Below are 18,183 nucleotides of genomic sequence, written 5' to 3'. Positions count from 1 at the left end.
TAAAATCAGTTATATAAAATATCTATATTCATCTACCATCATAAATCAGTTACATAAAAATCTATATTCATCTACCGTCATAAAAAAGTTATATAAAATATTTATATTCATCTACCGTAATAAAATTTAGAATCTAAAACATCTATATTCACCTACCGTCATCAAATCAGTGATATAAAATATCTACATTCAACTACCGTCATAAAATCAGTGATATAAAATATTTATATTCATCTGCCTTCATAAAATGTGATATAAAATATCTGTAATCAACTGCCGTCATAAAATCAAGGACCTAAAATATATATATTCATCTACCGTCATAAAATCAGTGATATAAAATATCTATATTCATCTACCGTCATAAAATCAGTGATATAAAATATCTATATTCATCTACCGTGATAAAATCAGGAATCTAAAATATCTATATTCATCTACCGTCATAAAATCAATGATCTAAAATATCTATACTTTACTACCGTCATAAAATCAGGAATCTAAAATATCGATATTCATCTACCGTTATAAAATCAGTTATATAAAATATCTATATTCATCCGCCGTCATAAAATCAGTGATATAAATTATCTATATTCATCTACCGTGATAAAATCAGGAATCTAAAATATCTATATTCATCTACCGTCATAAAATCAATGATCTAAAATATCTATACTTTACTACCGTCATAAAATCAGGAATCTAAAATATCGATATTCATCTACCGTTATAAAATCAGTTATATAAAATATCTATATTTATCTACCGTCATAAATCAGTTACATACAAATCTATATTCATCTACCGTCATAAAAAGTTATATAAAATATTTATATTCATCTACCGTGATAAAATCTGGAAACTAAAATATCTATATTCATCTACCGTGATAAAATCAGTTATATAAAATATCTATATTCAACTACCGTCATAAAATCAAGGATCAAAATATCTATATTCATCTACCGTCATAAAATCAGTGATAGAAAATATCTATATTCATCTACTGTCATAAAATCAGTGATATAAAATATCTATATTCATCTACCGTGATAAAATATCTATATTCATCTACCGAGGAATTACTAGCGTGTGTTCACGCACCATCGACAATGGCTAATTTGGTATGAGATCATAAGATATACAGCACGCTTCTTCTGAACTTAATTCCATAATTTATAAGAAATGTTTCGTCCATATGTGTTGTAATCGATTTTATCTTTAAATGTGGGTGAATATTTTGCTGAACTCCCAACATTTAGTAGAAGATCACGTGTTTATATACCACTGAGTCAGTCCAGCGTGGTCTTGACAGAATATGCTTTCAACCGACGCTGGATAGGTCTCACTGCGGACCTAAGCCCTTTCAGAATGTGAGGATGATAGTGAGATAATACCACATGTGCTCCGGCAACGCCAATTGCCAGCTACGTTTAGGTTTACAGCAAGTGTCGATTGCATTGTGATACATAGATATAAATTTAGCATCAACACAACATACTACCTGTTGTAACAACTGCTTGTCCGTCAGTTCACTATAACTACACGTGCTATTGAAGTGAGATAAAGGTAAGTGCATCATTTTCTAAATTCTACATAACATGCTGGAGACACATTACTCGAGGTTACCTACCATCATAATGCTATTGTGTACCAACTTAGGTTCAAACCTAAAATTTTATCCTACGTGCTCTTAAATGCATTTCAAATAGTGTCTCATGGGTTAGGAACGACTGTAACATGTACACTCATGTCCATAATTATTGCCGCATATCTATAAATATGTTATTGTAGGAATATAATTTAATAACGAATTCCCCCGTATTTCTTATAATGTTAGTATGTGTATAGTCGGCAAAGACATGTACGTGGCAAACTTCATGTTAAAAGAGCAGTAAAGAAGAACAATAAAACAAAAATAAAACTTTCTTGTCCATTTAGCATAATTTTGTTTTCTCATTGTAATTTTCGTATTTATAATTTTTTCCTATGGAATTTACCACAAATACACATTTCCCGACTATACACATAATATCAGTATTAAAAGTTCGCTGCAAAAATCATTATCAAATTATATTCTTACAAGTAGTTATAGATATGCGACATTCATTTTGGACATGGAATGTAATTTTTAAGTTTTACGTCCCACGGTTATGCCGGTTAGGCTAAAGGAGACGGTGATGATGAGTAATGAATGAAATGGTGGAATAAAGAAAGTGAGAGGAAACGGGAGAACCCCGAGAAAACTCACGAGCACAGTGTAAGTCCACACGGCGCGAGCTGGGATCGAACCAGGGACTCCCAAGCACCGGAGGTGAACGCTCTACCACTGAGCCACCACGCCCCAATTTTGGACATCAGTATACATAATATTGTTTCTGGATTTATCACATATTACTCGTAAAATGGTACTGTTTAGTTAACCTTTAGGAATATGAATGTAGTGGTTATAATAATACGCTTATGGTTAAGAACAATTGTATATTATTAATTATTCTTTGACTGTGTAATGTGATACACTTCTTTCCATCTAAATTGGATAGATGTCAATATTATCAATTTACTTTAAGGCGCAAAATATGCCACTTGTTGCCAATAATAAATGATAGATGTGCCAATGATATACCAGGTCCTCAGATAGGTAGTGCTGTATTTGCACTGTATACGGTTGCCACTTGTGCTTCTGTAGCAGCCTATAAACTGGACTGGAACTCACGTTACATTGGATGGAGAGACGACGTGTGCTCCGCTTTGGTGACATCGAGAAGGAGGTTAGCACTGCCGTAACTAATGCGTCTTCTATTGCTGTCCGCGGTCGTCCACTATGGTGTCTGTCTGCGACCGTGCCTGTCTTCTCAAATTTGGTTAATTACTGTGCGACTGCTACATGTGAGACAGGTAGACACAGATGTAGTGTGTTGTGAATGACACTGATTGAAATCGGCTGCTACTGCAGGGGCACTTTTCCCATCCCACAGTCTGACGATCTGGATGCGTTCCTCAGTTGTTAAAGGTATGGTTCATCACCTGCAAGAAGAGGAATAATCACATTGAGTTGTCCATAACTTCTCACCAAATAGAGACACCAAATAGATTTCAGATTTGACATCCTGAGAAAATTCTAACCATGCATCGCATAAGCTAGCTATCGTTTGAAATAAAAAATTGAAATTCAAGATGGCGGCCGTCAGCGAAACACCATCCGAAAGGTTTGCTCTTGCCCTGCTGTATATTGCCTACATCAAGTTTTATATATATATATATATATATATATATATATATATATATATATATATATATATCAAATAATGGAAATACATTGTAAAATAAACTTATATTGCAGTTCGCAACAGTTTCGTTCTTGAATTAAATACACACAAATTCTATTGAGAAAGTGAATTAATTATTATTTATTATCATTTCGCTCAACACGTTCAGTCATATTAACAAACCAAAATCACTTTAGGTATTAAATAGATATGTAATATTAATACAATATATCTACTTTGTTGTATTTTATTAATAAATTAACAAAATTAATAGTACTCATGGAGAACTGCTGTGACATCTCAAACCCATAACCTCTCCCGACTAACACATTTACGTAGAAACATTTAAAATATTAACATCGTTCACCACTCGCTCAAGGAAAATTTCTATCTAATAGTAATTGAAGAGATTATGGGTATCGGCGCAGAAAACACATATATGGCTGGAATTGGTTCTGATGATGAATCCTGAAATGTGAAACCAAGCATTGTCATGGTGTGAATACCACTGTCTAGCTGTTCATCTTTCAGAATGTTTATGACGACGGATCTACGCTAATGGTTGTAACAAATGTCAGTAAAACTTCTTACTTACAGTTTAACCATATGGCACAAACTTGTGATGCATGATCCTCAACATATGACAAAAAAGAAATATAACTTGTCTATCGTTTTTGGTATCTACGATCCATGTCCCTTCCATTGGGATGACATTACATGGTCATATATGTAAGACCATTACTCATTTTTTGCGATGATACTAGCCAGGGCGATAGGAACGTTTATATTTGCTTTCTCCTCATTGATGGTGAGTGTCTTTTTAGTATTGCGTACAAATCTTCGGTACAAATTTCGCTCATATATGATCTATGCCAAGATCTTCGTGTAAGACTTATTGATATGATACGATGGAAGTATTTACTACAAAGTGTACAACTTTGCTTCCGCCGTTTTCCGATAAGTGGCTACAACGGTAAGTAGCGTCGAAATAAACAGATCGCAGACGTCAGGCAGTTAGCTTGGACCTCTGTCAACATAACCCCATTCAAGCATTAGTCGATTTGTGTGTGCATTGTAAAGTTATTCTCGATTGAAAATGTCAGGTTACGAGCCAAATTCTCGACATTTGGGGGAGGGTCTTCTTTTTTGTTTTAATATGAAGAAAACTGCGGCTGAGTCTCATCGAATGCTCTCAAGTACTTATGGTAAGGACGCTATTAGTGAGAGAACGGTGACTTTAACGTCGAAGACCGGCATAGTGGTGGAAGACAGAAAATTTTCGAAGATGCAGAATTGGAGATATTGCTGAGTGAAGACTCGCGTCAAACCCAAGAAGAATTGGCATGATTATTGGGAGTGACACAGCGAGCCATTTCAAAACAACTCAAAGCCATGAGTATGATTCAGAAAGAAGGAACTTGGGTCCCGGATGAGTTGAAACCAAGAGACGTTGAACGGTGTTTGTGTTTTTGTGAAGAGTTGCTTCAGAGGCAAAAACGGAAGGGATTTCTGCATCGCATTGTGATCGGGGATGAAAAATAGGCTTATTACGATAACCCTAAACGCAAAAAATCATGGGGATATCCCGGCCATGCTTCCACGTCGACGGCCAAACCGAATATTCATGACTCCAAGATCATACTCTGCATTTGGTGGGAGTAGCTCGGCGTCGTGTACTATGGGCTGTTAAAACCAAGTGTAACAATCACAGGTGATCGTTATCCAACGCAATTAATGCGTTTGAGCCGAGGATTAAAGGACAAACGGCCGCAATACAGCGAGAGGCACGACAAAGTGATTGTGCAGCACGACAACGCTCGACCCCACATTCCAAAAGTGGTCAAAACGTACTTGGAAACGTTAAGATGGGAAGTCCTACCCCACCCGCCGTACTTTCCAGACATCGCTTCCTCTGATTATCACCTGTTTAGATCGATGGCGCATGACCTGGCTGACCAACACTTCCGATCTTATGACGGAATCAAAAAGTGGATGGATTCGTGGATCGTCTCCAAAGATGAAACATTTTTGCGACGCGGCATTCGTACGCAGGCCGAAAGATGGGAGAAGATTGTGGCCAGCGAGGGACAATACTTTGAATAATGTCTGGGTAAGCAATTTGTTTCATTAAAGCGTCATATTTTGGGGAAAAAACGGCGGAAGCAAAGTTGTACACCTTATACCTTGCAGTTCAGAAACAGTCAGTTTCGATTGCCTCTAATAAATGAACTTATCTGGATAATTTTCTCTCCATTCTTACTGATCAACGTGCAACCTGGAGAGTCATTACCCTCCACGAACATTCATGCAGCTGGAGAAACATGCATACCAATGAAAAGAACGATCTTTAATACATGTTCGAATGCTACATGAAACATATTGTACGTATTTGCAGTTATTTTGTCAAGTTTGAAACGGCACTTATCACAGATTATCATTTTTCTTACAATCAATCATTTCGAATTTCAACATGGCTCACACAACACGGCGTACACAATCATGCTTCAGTCAAATTTACCTGTTAGGGGCCGCGGTGGCTCAGTGGTAGAGCGTTTACCTCTGGTGCTTGCGGTCCCTGGTTCGATCTCAACCAAGTGAACTTTTTGGTAGACAAACATATTGTGTGTGGGTTTCCTTGGGGTTTTCCCGTTTGCTTCCACTTTCTTCATTTCACTTATTTCTCATCACCACCGTCTCCTTTAACCTAACATGCATATACGTGGGACGTAAAACTCAAAGATTTCGTTTTTTCAACCTTTCCTGGACTCACATTATAAAAAATGCTGTGACGACATCCTGACGCATTGCCATACTAATTTACGTAGAAAATTCTGAGAGACAATAAACGTTTCCCAGAAAAAGAACAATGTGAAATTACATGTAAACTAAGAGCTGATGTAAAAACGGAAATTCAATTATAACATTTTTTTTTCAGGTACTCACTACTCGAGTTTCTCCATTATATTGAAAGAACTAAGAGACTTGTAACAAATGTATAAATCGTATTCAGTTCCAATTTGATTACAAGAAATTTGAGAAACACAGGAAACAAAAATGTGGCATTTACATTGACACATAATATCTTTCACTCAAGAGAAGCCCAGAACAATGAATCAAAATTCTTGATTAACTTGAGTTCATCGTATATGTTGATCTCGGTTTAAACATCAAACTTTAGACAATAATATTACATTGTGGTGTTATTACGAAGCATAGCAGACGAAAATACAACGCAGTTACCATCTAATGCATTACAGCTTATTATCTTTCCACAACAACGATGCCCATAATGGACACAAGCAGGGTTGGATCCAGGATATTCTGAGGGGGAGTGCACCAATAACTACCAATAACTACGCGGGCTGGGATCGAACCCAAGACCCTATGCACCAGAGGTGAACGCTCTACCACTGAGCCATCAGTAAAAGTTGGTCAGAATAGCCAAGTGGTTTCGATGCGTTCGGCTACAGATCATGAAGCGCAATCCACTGGGATTTCGACTCGCTCTGAAGAGCATGGTCGAAATTTTTACTGACCTGAATATATTTGTGTTCGTGTCCCTTTCAACTTCGGTAAGGATTAATATCCTCAACGAGAGAACTCGGGTACTCAGGAAACTAAGGAATAATTGATTGATCTTTTTTATTTTTATTTTTTAAAAAAAATAGAACACTTACCTATGGTGCATGGATCTGTGCTTCGATCCCTGATCAAATATCTTGGGGTGTTCCCCTTTTCTCCCACATTGCCATTTTACCGATTATTCTATTATCATCCACTTGCCTTAGTCATCTGTTCACCTTAGCATAAAGGGCCTAAACGTGGGACGTTAAACTACGAGTTTTCATTTCCTTTATTTTTAGTGTTACAGTTTAATATCCTGAAATGTATTTCGTTAACTCTTATAGGTAATAACGAACAATGGGCATAAAACAGAATTATTATTTTATTATCCTTTGAAGTATTCTCTGTAGTTTACATATCCACAAGTCTTGTTTATCATTTTATGTTTCTCGCGTGTTCAATTCACGATATGGTTGGTTATATTGATTTGTGTGGTCTTTCTCTTCCTATTGATATCACACTGTTGCTCCATAATCATACATTATGCATATATTATTATTGGTATCGTGACTGTACGACGATAATGATTTTGAGGTCTTTCCAGGTTATATCAATTCCACATATGAATCTATTTTAGAGCTATGTATACGGGAAGTGAATATGTCTTATAAGCAACAGCATAAATTTGTTCTTGAAAGGTAATATGTTTCAATTATAATTTTCAAAATATGTATATTACAATATCACTCTCTTAAGAGACTAAAGATTTAAATAACATATGCTTCCTTTAGAAAAGTTTCCAATAACTTATATTTGTCTGCGAACCTTTTTTTCAAAGTATATTCAAATATTTATAAATTTGATGGTAAGAACTGTAGTCAAAAACAGATCAGATATCAGGGTTGCCATTGGTTTTAGAACAAATGCAGAACTATGCGTGGAACTGTAGAACGGCCGTGTGCAGAGAACTGAGCATACGGTAATAGTGTAAAATGAGTGGTATATCTGATTTTCAAAGAGCAAGATTGTTGGCACTCTGTTATGTGGTGCAGGCGAGACGCAATTTGAGTGTGTCAAGAGGGACAACGCCCAAAGTAATGAAAGCCTACTTAACACACAGGGAAATCACATCGGTAATGAGGAACTCTGGTCGGAAGAATTTCCGCAGCGACAGATCCTGCCGAGCTTCAAATGGAAAGTCACTCAGAACTGTCATGTAACTTCGGTGAAGGAACTCACGCAGTTCCTTTTACAATCTAAGTAGATAATCACATTCCGCATCGAATTACGTGAACTTGACGTATAAGATCAGGTTACATGGGGTAAAGCACTGATATTGGGCTATAACGGTGTCATGTCACATGAATCACTGACCACTGGAAATATGTGATATGGTCTGAACGTCATTATTTGCGTTCTCCACGTTGTTAAAGTGTGGAGAACGCAAATAATGGCAAATGATTTACAGTGTTTTCGCCCAGGCGTGAAACAAAGGCGCTGAGTCTGTAACACTTTGTGTCGGAATATAATGGTTTTTGCTTAGTCCTGTGCTGACACTTACCAATGATGTCACTACCGTAACAGTTACGGAATGGGCCATGGAGCACTGAGTAAATTAAGTCATTTGGGTCACAATTTTTATTCGATTCATTTGTGTTCAAAAGTTAGGTACAAAGAGTTTCATTTTTAAGAAAAAAATTATTACAGAGTCAATACATTTGCTAAGAACTTTTCTATTTTTATATAATGTCAAGTTTTGTCAGTATTCAACACGGTTACTTTAGGTTGAAACTATTTAGAGACGAAGATGATCCACTAATCCTTATCCTTAAGAATGTAAATTTTTAACGAATATAATGATACATTTTCTACATTATTTTCATGAAATATAACATATGATCTATTTGTGACTTGAGAATTGGGTATATTTTGTAATGGAATCAAAAACACACATCGAAGCGAGCCCATTTCATGTTTCGAAAGTACACAGTAAAAAATGGTTTGTTAATTCAATTCAATTTTAACACAAGGGAGTGGTTCCAGCGTCACTACCACTATGCGGTGTTAGTTCAGCACATACCCCGCGGTGTTGGCGTTTAACACAGGGGTGTGTTATGTCTTCAACACACAACCGGTGTTGAGCCGTGCCATAAGCGTTAATGAACCACAAAACTACTCCCCCAAAATATATTAAATCGCCTATATGCGTAATGTGTTCACATTATGTTGAGTCTAAAAAAACACTTTAAACAAGTAAAAAAATGTATTCAAGTTGCGGGCGAGATTGCACGAACTACCAACCTTTCAATTACTAGCCGCGTGCTCTTCCGACTTGACCACGGAGGCGATGAAGAAAACGTCGCTTGTAGAGGAATAAACTGTTGAGGTCTTTTGAATTTGGCTAATCAGAATGCACCTTTAAGCCGCGTATATTCGACGTTAACCGTTCGGGATAAGATAAAATCTGCTCGCCATATTTTATAACCTAATTTTATAACAAAGTCACGACTGTCTATTTTATTCCATATTTACTTTCAAATGATCGGCGCCAGTTTCCATCTAATAAAGTTGATGCGTTTGTTGCTTCTAGTACACAATCGCGTAGAAAAAGAGGCAATAAATGCATCAAATGTGGGAGATGAATTTAGAACACATAAATGGCACATGCCTAGCACATCTTGTGCTGTTAGAGTTTTTCAGAAACATTATGTAAAACAATTGAAAACACATCGCGCAGTTTGCCTTTTGAAGTTTTGCGGATTTGTTTAAGCATTTATTTCTACTGTGTTTGTCTGTAGCTTCAATTCATAAGCCTTTATAATTAAATGCCCAACATATTTGGTAATCACGCAGAACACAACACCGATGATTCTACACTTGTGCTAATTTAACACTCAGGCTGTGTGTCATTTCAACTACCGGCATTTGCCACACAACCTTAAATAGAGAGCGAATTATTCTAACCACTTGTTTGTGTTATATTTTAACACAATCGTGTTAACACATATGTATGTCGTTGAAATAATACAACGATTTTTTACAGTGTAACATGTTTAACATGAAATATGATGTGCCCTTTTATTAGGCTTCTCAATCTTCGTTTATTTACTTATTTCTTTAATTTTACCATCTCTTTCAGCATAAAGAGTTTATGAGCCGGGGATTAGCAATTTACGGTGGAATTCAAAATACTGGGTTCAAGGTGGAATCCAAACCACCGGGAAAAGTAGTGTTGACAAGTAACGGGTCCAAATGGATGAATCTAGTTGCGGGATGACACTTAGTGCAACTGTTAGAAAACATGAAATGAAATCTTTGAGTTTTACGTCCCAAGGTTATGCCGGTTAGGCTAAAGGAGACGGTGAAGATGAGAAATGAATGAAATGGTGGAATGAAGAAAGTGGGAGGAAACAAGAGAATCCCGAGAAAACAAACGAGCACGGTGTTTGTTCCCACAAAGTCAGCACGGCGCGAGCTGGGATCGAAACAGGGACCCGAAGCACCGGAGGTGAACGCTCTACCACTGAGCCACAGCGCCCCCTGCACCTGGTAGAAGATGTGAATATATATGTGTGCAAAGTTGTAGCGGCTGAGCGCCATAAGAAAAGTAGGAGGTCAAAGTTGGTGGGGGAACGGCTACGCTATTGAACCGTGAAAATAGTAGAAGATATGCAACACAAACGGTGGTAGTTTTACACACTGGCAAAAGAATAATGGGCAGAATTCATTACAAACCTACGCCGCCATTTTGAAATCTGTGATTTTTTTTGAAATCGAAATGTAATCATATGATATATTAATTAGGGCCAGCATGTTCAAAAAGAGTCAATTTTGAGCTTTAGTGATTGTTGTCTTCACTTATTTGGAAGATTTAATATATCTTTATAGTTATTTACGAAAATGTAGGAGACTGATACTCGTATGTTGAAAGTTTGGATTATCACGAAAGCACGTTTAAGTTAAACATATCTACAAGCCAAGAAAATTAACAGTGAAATTTGAATAATAATATTGTAATAATATATAACGTGGATTTGGCCTAAATCTTCCAAATAAGTGCAGATAACGATTGCTAAAATTCATAATTGACTTTCTGGGAACACGCTAGCTTTAATTTATATATCACATGACTGGCTTTCCATTTAAAAAATATCACAATTTCAAAATAGCGGATTTTAAGATGGCGGCGGAGGTTCATGATATACTCTGCTCATTTTTCTTTTGCCAATATGTAAAACTACTACCGTTTGCGTTGTCTATCTTTTTCTATTTTCACGATTCAACAGTTTATTTGATGTATTTCAATAACATAGCATAGCCCTTCTCCCACCAACTTTGATCCCTCCCCCTCCGTTTCTTATGGCGCTCAGCCGCTATAACTTTACACATATACATATTTTCACATCCTGTACACAGAAATCCGTTCTCCGGGCAGCGGTATATTGTACAAATATACGGTATCCTCTTGCTTACTATAGAAATCAGTACGGAGCATACGTTATCCGTATGCTACATAGGCAGTATACTTAGATGTTACATCATGCCGTTGCAGAATGTCTGACATCTAACAGTTTTCCATATATCACATGCATATAGTTATGTTACCTTCGTCAGCTATATGTTATATACGTCCATTTGTATGTGAGATCCTGACCGCCTACATTGTTTCATACAGAAAGTACGTATAGATGGAACACTTATACAGCAAGTATTATAAAACATGCGTTTTCAGTTATACGTCTGCTGTACGTTAAGTGTAAAAACTACAGGAATTACGCATGTAACCTATCTTTTTAAGTACGCCACCTACATTTTTTCTCAGTGTATCAGGTGCACTGTGTTTCATCCCTCAACTTGATTCATCCATTTAGACCCTTTACTTGTGAGTACCGATGGACTATACACTCGCCAGTAGACTATCGGTGAGGGATCAAGCTTCCTAATGGAAACGATTGCTCCATTTGTAATCAATCAAGGACAAGGAGTTGAGTTCATCGTAATTACAAGGGTATTCAATACCACCTTCATCTTGGATATGTTGCGCTCATTAAATTATACGGGAAACTATTTTACTTTTTGCGCCGAAGTAAGACGGAAATTGAAGATTATGATTGTACTGATTTATTCTGTGTAGTTATTAGATTATCCTAGTTTCCTGAAAGTGAATTTATTTTGTACATAAATATAACATTATTGAAAATAGCAAAAAGTAGAAACTTTATAATGATTTGAAGTATTTCCTTCAGTTATGCTTGGAAATTAAAAGAAATGAGAAATATAGAAAGATAGCACAATGTCTTGGGAAAACAAAAGTTATAATATTAACGAGTTAGATTGAAGTTTGTGGGTTAAATTAGTAAAATTGTTATCATCAATTACTCATTTGTCTTATCTGTATCTCATATTGGCATCTGGTAGTGCACTAACGTACTCTGTAATAAGTGAAAGTTGGTCTGAGGGACGAATATGAAGCACATATTGATTCTGCTGTTCTCAAGCGCTAAATTCAAGACGGTTAATATTTGTTTGAAGATCTGGTGAGTGAAAATTAGGGATGGGCAAAATCGGTTTTTATAAAAACCGAAAACCGGTTTCTATAAAAACCGAAACCCGAAAAACCGACATTTCGGTTTTCTCCAAAACCGGTTCGGTTTTCACCGAAACCAGTTTCGATGAAAACACATTAAACTATTTCTGTGGAAGTGGATTCGGTTTCCGGAGAACAACGAAACACCATTCTGGTCAGAAATAGAACAAATTTTGGAAAAAAACCGGAATCGGTTTTGAAGAAAACCGAAACCGGACCAGGTAAAAAACCGAACCGGTTTTGTAGAAAACCGATAACCGGTTTCGGTGAAAAACCGAACCGGTTTCGAAGAAAACCGAAACCGGTTTTTCTAAAAACCGGAAACCGAAAAACCGGTTTTTGTGCCCACCACTAGTGAAAATCCAGCTGAAACAAACCGTTCGAAATGAAAAGCGCTCCACACACAATTGAAAAGCTTTCGGGAACGGCAAAGACCGGGTTCTACTTCCGCTCGGAAATCCTTCATATATTTGAACGTATTCTGATGGTTCGGATTCTACCTTAAAACTGTAGGTCCACACAAGCCCGTAGCCAAACATTAAGAGAGGGAGAAGTGAGTCCTTGTTTTGGGTGCTAACGGTCGAAATTTATCTTATATTTTTATATATACATACTAACAGAAAACTATGCGTCTCAGGAATGGTAAAGGTGGTCAGACCCATCCACTCTCTAACTACGGGCCTCAACGCTAAGAAGGAACCTAACTCAACCAGTAAACGATAAACCAAACTTAAGAGAGCAGATCACAGCGATTGTGTGATAAATTGACCAGGGTCTCTGCCGGTCAATAGCATGCACTTGAACACCTACATTATGGACGATTCGTATTCTACCCATATCCAGTGTGATGTTAATAAAATAGGTCTATTTTTTGTTGGATAGTTGGAATTTAATGTTCCTTTTCAGTACCAAAGATATATGTCACGCCGAAGAACAGTTCAAGATGGATTCAAAAATCAAAAATGTCTTAAAATTTCAAACTCTCTGGCTACAAGTTGAACCTTGCACCAAAGCTGAGTGCAGTAGAAAATAATGCTTTCTTTAATTTTTTGTGATCTCTATTTCCCGCACAAAAATAAGGAAAATAAATGTAGATCTTTCTTTAAAGAAATGATGCAAAAAGTTGTACAAAAATTCCTCCACTCCTCATTAAGTATACAGTGTTGTACGGAAAGTGATTAGACTGGCCACCGAGCAGCCCTTTAGTCGTCAAATGTTGGTGCACAAATGTTGGTGCACGAATCGTGGTTAACCAGTGCTACCTCGATCAGTCGTTGCTGAGTATTGGTAGAATAACGGTCTCTTATCGTGCGAACTATGTTTTAAAACTACGTCAAGATTTTTGGAAGCTCAAAATGCAGTATTCGCTTGAGAAGCAATGATGTCATTAATGCATACTTCAAGCTTGGGTAATCTTCTTCGCACTAAAAACTAACTAACTAACTCTATGGCCTATGGAACCCGGAGGTCCACTGCCGCGTTCACAAAAGCTCTCCACTGACTTTCTATCCTTAGCTAATTGCATCCAGTTTCTACTTTGTATTCCTATCTCTGCGAGACCCATCTTAATATTATCCTCCCATCTGCGCCTAGGTCTTCCTAATGGTCGTTTTCCTATGGGTCTACCAGTCAAGACTTTGAAAGCGTTTCTACTTTCTTCCATTCTAGCTACATGACCTGAACACCTAAGCCTCCTAGACTTGACGACCCTAACAATGTTGGGTAAACCGTATAAACTATGTAGTTCCTCGTTATGAAGCTTCCGCCATTCCCCATTCTCGTTTCTCTTGGGTCCGAATATTCTTCTCAGGATCCTGTTCTCAAATACTTTCAGTCTATGTTCTTCCCTCAGAGTAAGCGACCATGTTTCGCAACCATACAGAACAACAGGCATGATTATCGTTTTATATATTTTAAGCTTCAAATTCCTCGACAGAATTCGCGACGATAAGAGATTTTGAACCGAATAGTAACACGAATTCCCTGCTTTTAGTCGACATTTAATTTCTTCGTGAATATGATTTTCGTCTGTTAATATTGATCCTAAATATTTGAAAGTATCCACTTTATCAAAAGTATTATTTAATATTTTAACGCCTCCACAATTTGCCGTATTACGGTCCCGATGCACTTCCATGTATTTAGTTTTATCTGCATTTACTTCTAAACCCATGTCCCTGCAAGCGTTTAATAAGATCTCTGCATTTATTTCTACTGTTCTCCTCTCAACCCCTATTAAATTTACATCAGCAGCATATACCATAACCTGGTGAGTACCGTTCAACTCTAGGCCCTGCTTGCTATCTTTGATTTTCCTTATAGCGTATTCCAGCACAAAGTTAAATAATAATGGCGACAACGCATCTCCTTGTTACAGGCCATTTTCGACGTGGAAGCTCGTGGACAAAAATTTTCCTACCCGGACTTTACTTTGAGATTCACTTAAACATGTCTTAATTAATCTAATTAGCTTTCTCGGTATTCCAAGTTCTGTAAGAACGTTGTATAATGTTTCTCTCCTAACCCCGTCGTAAGCCTTTCTAAAATCAATAAATAGTTGATGTACCGGGGTATTGTATTCCCACTTCTTTTCGAGTATTTGGCGAATGGTAAATATTTGGTCGATAGTTGATCGATTTCGTCTAAATCCGCACTGATAATCTCCAATAATTTCATCTGCGTATGGGGTCAGTCTTGCTAACAGAACATTTGAAAGGATTTTATAGGATTTTGACAGAAGAGAAATGCCTCGATAATTATTACAGGATCTTCTTCTTCGGACACATCCCTGTAATCTTCTTCGGACACATTCCCCATAATTAAATAGACCTACCAGAACGCAGTATAAAAATACCGATAGTAGTCAAGAGTTAAAGAGACCTACTAGGACTAAGTCCTGTCAAGAGCTGAGGTTTTTCGTTAGTATAGAGAGTTCAAGAATGGACAGGAAGACGTGGAGGACGACGAACGCTCTGGACACCTTTCCACGAGTCGTATGAACGAAAATCTCATCAAAGTGAGTTAACTCGTCGTAGAAGACAGAAACTAACTAACTCTATGGCCTATGGATTCCGGAGGTTCAATGCCGCGTTCACAAAAGCCAGAGATATGGATTAAAAAAAACTAAAAATATATATATGAGAATGGATAAAAAAAAAACTTAAAAATATTACATTAATGTTGCGAAAGTATGGTGCCAATATAGGAGCTTGTATATCACTCGCCCACTTTTCCATCGAATAATTATAGTTTTAAGCTCATGGTAATGCATTTGGTCTCATTTCAGAAAAAATGACATACAGCATCTCCCATTCAACGTTTGATACATTTGAAAATCATTTGTATTGAAAGAAAGAATTTAACAGACACACAATAATTTCAGAAATGTAATACTAAGCTAAAATGACCAATATTCAAGGATGTATGATCCTAATTACTTCTGGCTATTACCTGGCGTAAGTATTTCACTTATACTAGACTTAATATTATATTATAACTTTGGATAAAGAGCTCCAATGATAGTAAATACTAGTAGCCTATCCTAGAATTTTTTTTTTAGTTTGCGAACCACTACAACGAACTTGATATTAAACTGTTTAATTAATGCTTGAATTCTGGCTATTTACTATGCAAATTGTTTTCAGTATAAGCACATATTTGTATCTAATGCGTTCAAGTTATATGTCTAGGTTAATACATCCTCTTTAAACTTCCTGAAATTGATCATACACAGTTCTATTGGAATTACTGAGAAAATGAAATCTTTGAGTTTAACGTCCCACGTTTATGCCTGTTAGGCTAAAGGAGATGATGTTTAAAGCAAGTGAATGATGATGGAAGAATTGATGGAGGGAGAAAATAGGAGGAAACGAGAGTACCCCTGGAAAACCCACGAGCACGATGTTGTCCTCCACAAACTAACTTGACCGGGCATCGAATCAGGGACCCCATACACCAGAGGTACCACTCAGCCACCGTGACCACGATTTAATAGGAAAATTTATAGATAAATCTCAATTATACCTGAACCACTGTATCTGTATAGTTTCTATAATGTGATTAGAATGTAAATGCATAAAAAATGTCCACAGATGAGACATACCAATCTCATTAAATTGAACAAAATTATATGGGTGAGCCTAAAATCTCATGAGCATTTTGTAAGAAAATTGAGCAACAAATTTGTTTATAACTCAAAAATAAAAGTAGTGCAAGAACTACGTCACTAATTAAAATGAATCTGATACTGGAGTATACACAGTCATTAGTATCTTTATTACGACATTAGTAAGATTACAGAACAAAGTATGGTTAATGAGCTCTTTCCCAATATTCTGGTTAACACTTAAAATATAATTTGTGTTTCACAAAAATAAAGTCCAAAGCTGATACATAGTGAATCGAAAGGTGAGGTTCAGCTGGACATTATATGACTGTCTGAGAGTAAATTCTTATTTGTTGGTTGTGAGAAGATTGAATACACGGGGTTGGTAACCTTATTACCTACCGTACTGGATATCATAAGATGATATGTAGTTGGCAGTCATATTACCTGGTGAACATCACATGGTGACATGGAGTTGGTAGGCCTATTACCTACTAAATACCATATGATGACATGAAGTTGGTAACCTTATTACATATTGAATATCATGTGATGATATGGAGTTGGTAGTCTTATTACATGGTGAACATCATATGTTAATATGTACTTGGTAGCCTTATTGCCTACCAAATATCATTAGTCTTATTACCTGATGAACATCATATGGTGATATGTCGTTGATAGTATTACCTACGTATTATCATATGAAGACATGGAATTGATAGTCTTATTACCTGATAAACATCATATGGTGATATGTAGTTAGTCTTATTACCTATTGATTCTCATATGATGACATGGGGTTGGGGGTTGGCAGTCGTATTACCTGGTGAACATTATATGGCAACATAGAGTTGGTAGCCTTATGCCCTAGTAAACATACAACAACACCGAGTTGACAATCGTATTGCCTACTGAAGAACTTATGCTGGCATGGAATTGCCATTTTCATTACTCATGAACGTCATATGGCACTCTTATTACTTGGTGAACATCATATGGTAGTAAGAAGTTGGCCGTGTTATCGTGCAGCAACATTTGAACTCACCTCGAAGTGCTTATTTAGAAAGTTCCTTGTTGAATGCAGTGTTCACACTCTCATTGGCACTGACGAATTCATTAAAGGAACATAATTGTCATAGAAGGCGAAGACCACTTGAGTGACATTGTGCTTTCTTAGTCAACTCTTTCTGGATCGCGGCAATACGGTAAATACAATTTTATTATTCACACCTTGAATTTTGAATTGAATTAGTATAATCAGGTTCCATATCTTGCGTGTATTGTGTGGAGAAGGAACAGAATGTAGTTACACATGATAATAAAATTTCCAGAGATTTCTACCTGTTTTTCTTCCTGCTTATCTTTCAGCTTCTGCTGCACAAAGTAGAAAAGTAAATTTCACTACGAAAACGAAAATCGGTAAAATAAATTAATAATAATTACCCAAATCCTCCAAGATGTAAGAAAGCTTGAAAGGCAGTCGGTGAGTGAAAGAAAGTTTTGGAAAGAAAAGAAAGCGAGAAATATATAGTTTGTTCCTTTGATTTATTAACACACTATAGAACTCAAAGTTCATATTTTAGTAAAATTAACTTGATTCATTTCAGCAGTATGTAGAGAAAATATTGTAGTCGAGTTGTAAGCTAATAATC

The 18,183-nt window shown here is 36.6% G+C and overlaps 1 protein-coding gene across 1 annotated transcript in view; it reads left to right on the top strand.

Moving 5' to 3' along the window:
- The window catches only part of LOC145681676 (uncharacterized), an 83,944-nt gene that overhangs the window by 15,985 nt on the left and 49,776 nt on the right, over positions 1 to 18,183 (top strand). The gene's annotated exons all lie outside the window — the stretch shown is intronic.

This window comes from Thermobia domestica, chromosome 3 (assembly GCF_964235325.1).
Source record: "Thermobia domestica chromosome 3, izTheDome1.hap1.1, whole genome shotgun sequence".
Lineage (NCBI taxonomy): Eukaryota > Metazoa > Arthropoda > Insecta > Zygentoma > Lepismatidae > Thermobia > Thermobia domestica.
The sequence above is the reverse complement of the archived record's forward strand: the minus strand, read 5'-3'. Positions and strand labels throughout refer to the sequence as shown.